This window comes from Schistocerca gregaria, chromosome 3, assembly GCF_023897955.1.
Source record: "Schistocerca gregaria isolate iqSchGreg1 chromosome 3, iqSchGreg1.2, whole genome shotgun sequence".
Taxonomy (NCBI): Eukaryota; Metazoa; Arthropoda; class Insecta; order Orthoptera; family Acrididae; genus Schistocerca; species Schistocerca gregaria.
In genome coordinates this window covers 502740310-502747553 of record NC_064922.1, presented here as the reverse complement: position 1 = coordinate 502747553, position 7244 = coordinate 502740310, and the positions used below count along the sequence as shown (strand labels likewise).

At 42.8% G+C, this 7244-nt stretch overlaps 1 non-coding gene across 1 annotated transcript; it reads left to right on the top strand.

Moving 5' to 3' along the window:
- Nucleotides 1-2725: 2725 nt before the first annotated feature.
- Nucleotides 2726-2800, top strand: Trnaa-cgc (transfer RNA alanine (anticodon CGC)). The gene has a single exon. It is a non-coding gene; the product is annotated as a tRNA-Ala (tRNA).
- The last annotated feature ends 4444 nt before the right edge of the window (nt 2801-7244 follow it).

Below are 7244 nucleotides of genomic sequence, written 5' to 3'. Positions count from 1 at the left end.
TTATTGTTCCAACTTTTGGAGTCTTTCTTCGTGTAGCTAAGACAACGTACAAAAAAATTAATCGAACTTATTCAGAGACGTTACTAACATCTTATCAGTATAGTCAAAATGAAAGTGTTAACAGGAGATGCTCCTTCGAAGAAAGCCGGCGTAATTCTCAAAAAACGTTGCTCGGTGTGTTGAGAGAGCATGTATTTGAGGGAGACTGGACAATCGTTCTGCTGCCAATACCACATATCTTGAGTTGTGAAAATGTTTAGCGGGGTGGTGGGAAATTATGTCTACGCAGGGTGGAACAAGCGTTCTTCTAGTTCTCGGAGTGGCGTCCGGCTATCCCACTTGTACGTTGTACGCTCAGTTTGTTACCGAACACTGTCAGAGGAGTAAAACAGTTGCAGCAAGACAAACGGAGTGCATGTAAAATGTGGTTCCAACCAGCTTACAGCAGCTAGGGATGAGCGACCTCGTCTTGTGGAGTTGATCCAAAGCGTCCCTGTTTCACCGCTGTGGTCTGGTGTCGATGTCACAGGCTTCGGCGAGACGATACAGCGCTGCTCAAAAATGGCTCTGAGCACTATGGGACTCAACTGCTGTGGTCATCAGTACCCTAGCACTTAGAACTACTTTAACCTAACTAACGTAAGGACATCACACACATCCATGCCCGAGGCAGGATTCGAACCTGCGACCGTAGCAGTCGCACGGTTCCGGACTGCGCGCCTAGAACCGCGAGACCACCGCGGCCGGCAATACAGCGCTGCGGCGGTTGGTCAGGGCAGCAGCGGGATGGCTTGGCGGTGCTGATGCACTGGAAGCTATTGCAGCTAGTGGTCAGCTGAGGCTAGCGCAACGTTACCTCATGCCGTAGCAGCTGATATTACCACAGTGGTGCATGGAGCATGCGACGTCTGCATACTCCAGGCGGCTGGAGATGTTGGGTTATCTGTCGCCGGCTTTGCTCAATGTTGTGGCTAGTTGGTGGTCGGCTGTTTGTGAGGCGACTGAGACATACAGCGTTCTTGTATTGTATTTGACGATGCTGGTGCTGATCCGCATTTAACATTTTACGATGCCACTATGGCTGCTGTACATTAGGAGTCTGTTTTTATGAAACAGATCTGATGATGGTCATTAAAGACCGAAACCGGTAATCTGTTAAACAAAAAGATTGTGACCATAGACTTGAATTAAAGGAAACTTATGCGACGTACAGATGCGAAAACTGGATATGAGGCTGATTGGCGGTGACTGGAGCTGACAAGCGTCCCAGTGGCTCCGTGTCTAGGACCTCAGTTCGACCCTTGGCTCGTGAGGCAGGGAGGCGATGTAGCCAGGATGATGGTAGAGCAGAGGTTAGTTCACCGTGGAGGTCAACACAGTGGTTGTTGATGATAAGGTAACTCACTGCTTCGACACATGACCAGCCAGGCTGGTATATGGATTTGTTATGTTGATTTGTTATGTTGTCGCAGCTGCAGTAGTCAGCCGGCCGGTGTAGTCGTGCGGTTCTAGGCGCTTCAGTCTGGAACCGAGTGACCGCTACAGTCGCTGGTTCGAATCCTGCCTTGGGCATGGATGTGTGTGATGTCATTAGATTAGTTAGGTTTAAGTAGTTCTAAGTTATAGGGGACTGATGACCACAAATTTTAAGTCCCATAGTACTCAGAGCCATTTGAATATTTTTTTATTTTTTATTTATTTATTTATTTTCATTTTTTTTTTTTTTTTTTTTTTTTTTTTTTTTTTTTTTTTTTTTTTTTGCAGTAGTCACATGTGTCACGTGTCCCTATCTTTGATAACCATCCGCGCACTGACCCGTACGCTGACAGCGATATCCTGTGAACGCCATGATGCCACATTAGAGCAGAGTACTGCCTGAAAGAGACACCTCTTTATGGCATCGAGCCCATCTGCCTATCCTCTTGTCATTACAAATATAAGGGAAGAAATTTTAAAGTGGGAACAGAGGCTCATGGACAGTTAGTTTCGCCCTCCCTAAACTGAGAATGAAACAAACCGGATAATTGCTAATAGTAATAAGAAGTAGCCCTGCAATGACTAGCGGTGCATGTACTATGTAGAGCACACCCTTAACGATAATTTGTCCGTCAGATGGGAGATCTTGTTGGATCGCTTGATACTCTTGGGGAGGAGTAGGCTATTCCCGATAACAGTTCTGTTCTCTGCCTTTCTTCCATTTCAAACTCAAGTCTTAATTACATACTGCACAAGCACACATCATAGGTATCCACACAACGCCAACACACTGTTGACACTGGTGGGAAGAAATTCTTTGGCCATAACAATAATCCTTGACACCCAAACGGCCAATGCGTCATGACAGGGATCAATTTGACTTTTTGTCTCTCGAAAGGGACCAAAATGAGGTCGCTAAGTGATTTGCACCTTGGATCGGTACTCGACAGTAGCAAGGTTTTAATCACAGTCCAGTCACCCTTATTTACGTTATCTTTGGTTTAATTGAACAACTTGAAATGAAACAGTTTTAATCTGCCAGGAAGTTTCATATCAGCGCACACTCCGCTGCAGAGTGAAAATCTCATTCTGGAAACATCCCCCAGGCTGTGGCTAAGCCATGTCTCCGCAATATCCTTTCTTTCAGGAGTGCTAGTTCTGCAAGTTTCGCAGAAGAGCTTCTGTAAAGTCTGGAAGGTAGGAGACGGATACTGGCAGAAGTAAAGCTGTGAGTACCGCACGTGAGTCGTGCTTCGGTAGCTCAGTTGGTAGAGCACTTGCCCGCGCAAGGCAAAGGTCCCGAGTTCGAGTCTCGGTCGGGCACACAGTTTTAATCTGCCAGGAAGTTTCATATCAGCGCACACTCCGCTGCAGAGTGAAAATCTCATTCTGGGAACTTGAAATGAAAGCTGGGGTGGTTCCATTGGAAATATGTTGTTGGTCTATCTCCTTATTGTTACCCAGTTGCCCGGTTTGCGATCATTCCTAATGACGTCGTCAAGAACGGGAAATTAATTTCTAACTTTCTTTCCTTTCCGTAAGTTTGAGCTGCTAATGGTGCTCTACATCGTTGTAAACTTTTGTGTGTGTGTGTGTTTCGTATAGTTTTGTGGGGAGTTTTCAAAGGTTCCTATTCACAAGTGTCTCCTTGAGCTACGACAGGGCAGCTATCGCCGGGGCAGTGATTTGCACATTTGGCAGCGCGTGTGTCGTGACCGCAGCTGCAGAGCTGTCCCTTGTCCCGGGAAGCCGCTGTAACGGCTTATTTAAATAATTAACGAGAAGCCTTTAGCCGGCAGATAATCGCGGTTCATTAGCGGCCACGCCAGCGACGATCCCCGCGTCCTCTTCCTCGTCTAGCAGTCCCTAAGGTCGAACGTGGCGTAGCAACCTGTACAATCTCCGCGACACGACACGTGGCTGTCACCTCCCTAACGCCCAGAGCACTGATACTCGAGAGTCTCTTGCGTACACCAAAACTGGAAATTCGCGCAGTGGTACCAAAATACTTTTACCTATCAGGAGACCACTTTTAGATATTCCGCTCACTTGTGCATCGACAACAACAGCGCGTAACTCTGACATGCTAGTATCATTGCGTCTATGGCTTTTTTCTCATCATTATTCCCAATGTGTTAATGAACACACCACAATTTCCTCTGCTGACCAAGTCTGAGAGTAGCATTGCTATGGAACATCTTCAGTTACTTGTTGTATGTATTCAAAAATACATTTCTTCCCACTGAATTTTTGCTCTCTACAGCTTCCTCTAGTACGTAGAGTTTAATCTCTGATATCTTAAAAACTTCCAGCTTTCTTCTCGCTTCTAGTTACTGTTCTCACCGACCCTGAGACCTTGCTTATTACTTTAATGGCCCATATATTTAATTTTCGGCATTCGTCTGTAACATTACTTTTCAAACTTTTCGATTCTCTTCTTTTCTGGTTCCCCCATAGTCCATTATTTTCTTCCACATAAAGCTGTGTTCCGTACGGACATCCAACTCTCCCTTCTGAAATTAAGGTTTGTTTTCAATATCGGAGGACTTCCTTTGGTGAAGAATGCTCTTTCTCCTGTTCTAGTCTGCTTCTTACGTTCTTCTTGCTTCGTGCTTCATTGGATATTTTGATTCAAAGACAACAGACTTTCTATTTGTCGTTTACTACTTGATTCCCATTTGGTGTTAAGTTTATTGCTAATGTGATTTCTGCTATTCCTCTATACTTTCGTCTTTTTTTTTTTTTTTTTTGCTGTGCTCTCGTTCCATATCATATACTCAGTAGACTTCATTCCGCTAAGTAGATCCTGTAGATATTCCTTACATTCACAGGAAACAGGAATATTATGAGAGAACCTTATCGTGATAGCCTTTCTCTCTGAGTTTGTCCCACTTACGATTCCTTCTTTGATATAAAGGCTGAACAGTAACGAAGAAATATTGCATCTAAGCCTGAAATCCATTTTAAGCTCAGCATTCCTCTGAAGGCTCTGCATCCTTATGGTTCCCTCTCCCAACCTTAGTGAAATTGATTTGCAACAGTTTTCTGCAACATTGTCAGTTCTGTAGAACAGAGGTTAAAACTACGCGTTTTCTTAATTTAAATTGCCCACTTCTCCTTTATAATTTCAGGTAAGCGTATATTAGTAGCCATATGAAGTCCTGGAGGCTACTGTTTTCACACAAAGCAACATCCAGCCGTTTCTGCGTAAATCAGTTACAGGTGGATAGGAAATATGACCAACTGCTCAATTTTTCTTTCAATGACTGATATTTTGTCGTTTTTCGTGCCTATCAATCTAGTATCAGACTTCTTATAATGTTGAACCATATATCCCCTCCCGATAGGTGCACTACAATGGACGGCCTCCACTGCTCCCCAATAGCTAAATCTAATAATCCGGCATTCCGTGGTATATGTATCTGTGGTCAGTAATTCCCCCAGGTAGTGGATGGCCTCACACTTCATTTTCTGCGCGTTAGAACGCCTCTGCCTTTTGTGTCTAATTTTCCCAGTTAGGAATTCATCACGTAGTAGACGAAATGTAGGAATCAACTAAGTCTTGCATCCAGTTTCGTCGTCTTCAGTCTGTGACTAACCACATGTCTTCTACTGCCATTCAGTTTTGAACTGTTCACTACTGTTTCTTGTTTATCTTAACGGAAAAAAGCCTTCTACGTTATTTATTTATTGTTATTTCTCTTTAACGAGCAGTATTCTATAAATTACTGGTTCATATTAACAGAATCTTCCGTCGGTTCTTGGTAGAACAACATTATAATAAATGAAAGCAAAGTGGTGCTTTTCATTTATTATAAATTACTGGTTGTTCGTGAAGCTCAACATTTTACCTCCACGAAATTATAAACGCGCTATTTCACTTGGCGGTAGAGAAGGGTTAAGTTATTTGTTTGAATGTAACTGTTCTTATTTATTCTACTTCAATTACTGTGGCTAAAATGGGAACAGGCACTCAAGTAACTTTACGCTTTCTGGAGACATTTCGCCAGTCTCTATCAAGTCTTCAGTTCTTCTATATGAACTTCTAATACATAATTATAAGTAAAAGAAAGAAGTACATTCATGGGTTTGTGAAACTGACCGTGTCGCACCTCTCATATTTTGTGCTCGTACTTTCTTCAACACGCAATACTTCTTCTTTAAGGCTAAGGGTACTCATGTTTCACAGGTTTTCATATAACGTTGAAGTACCTTGTAGTTCTGTGCGCCCCCCCCCCCCCCCCAACAAATTTATGCACCTGACAAGGTATGTCATGGACGCGAGCTGATATGTTCCTGCTCGCCCAGTCAACATCAGACCGCAATAGTTGAATCGAAGTTTCTTCGATGTAAATATCTCTCTCTGAAGCAGAATCCTTCGCTCTCGCAAAAGGATTCACATTTTCTCCTTTTACGCACTTCCTCTAAATTTAACATAATATTCTGATTGGCATTTGGGAAATAAACAGTTTTTCTTCTATTTTGGTGAAAATACATCTGTACTAGATCGCAGACGATCTAGAAACGACTCTTTCGTGTGCCACTCACGGCCTATTTTCATTTCTGTTTTCATTACGCCTATACTTATTGCTAATTTCTTTAAACAAAAAGTTCCACACCCCTGCTGTTCAACTGCCCTGAATTTATCTCCTCAGTGTTGTAGTCACGAGAACGAAGTGACCTCTTAATTTGTCGGTATTTCCTTTACGTTCTGAAGATACGAAAATTACTTTTTACCAGTTTGTCCGGCCTGTTAGACTGAACGAGATCCTGATTGCATCTGACTATGTAAGTGTATTATCGACACTCAACACAGCAAGAATCCGGAGGAACAACAGCGTTCAGCTTACGAATGCAAATCTTACTCTGGCTAAGCTGCGGGGGCATGAAACTTTGGCGAGCTTTCTGTGGGTTCCAGCGCAAAAACGTACCCCATAAAACGAGTGCTTGGGCCACCTGACTGAGGACCAGTGAGCAACGAGAATCTGACCACAATCCTGACCTCAAGGCAAGAAGAGCGGAAGAAGTAGTAGAGAGGTCGCCAATGCTTTAGCGTGCAACAGGATCGCCGCAAAAGTTCGTGGTTTAAGGGCAGAATATACGGTAGACGACACGTAACACCATCGCGGAAACATCTTACGTCACTATCACAGCTAGGTGTTGGATGCTCTCTAACTTGTGCAGTAAGTGATTTAAATCGTATGTTCTTCTTGTTTCAGTGGTATTGCCATCTCGTTCTGATGGCTTCGCTACGAAGTTATATATTAATTTTCCACCAGTATCAACAGTCTCCTGGCATCATAAAATACAACTCTATGAATCTGTAACAGATGAGAATGTACGTACAGAAATGAGTGGAATTCCACGGATAGCTTCTGTTTCGATTACTCTGTATTTCTCTGTACATTTTTTAAACGTAGGGTGTGCTACTAATGTAGTATAATACTGGCAGCATGGTATGCGCACAAAATTCAAATAGAAGAAAAGTGAGGCTAATTATGACGAGTGTACAGTACTGAACGGGACATCACTGCATCTACGAAGAATGAAATATGAAACAGAGAAAATACTGTGCAGTAGTTTTGCTCTTAACAACTAAATGCAAATAATTCTACTTACGGAAAAGATCCAGAAATACAATAACAATAATGTTCAGATAAAATTTACTAAGCGTAGATATAATTATATAACTATTTTATTTTATGATGATCTTAAAAGCTGATAGCTAGATTGAAGATTCTTTTAAGCGCCTGTAAAACTGTCAGGCA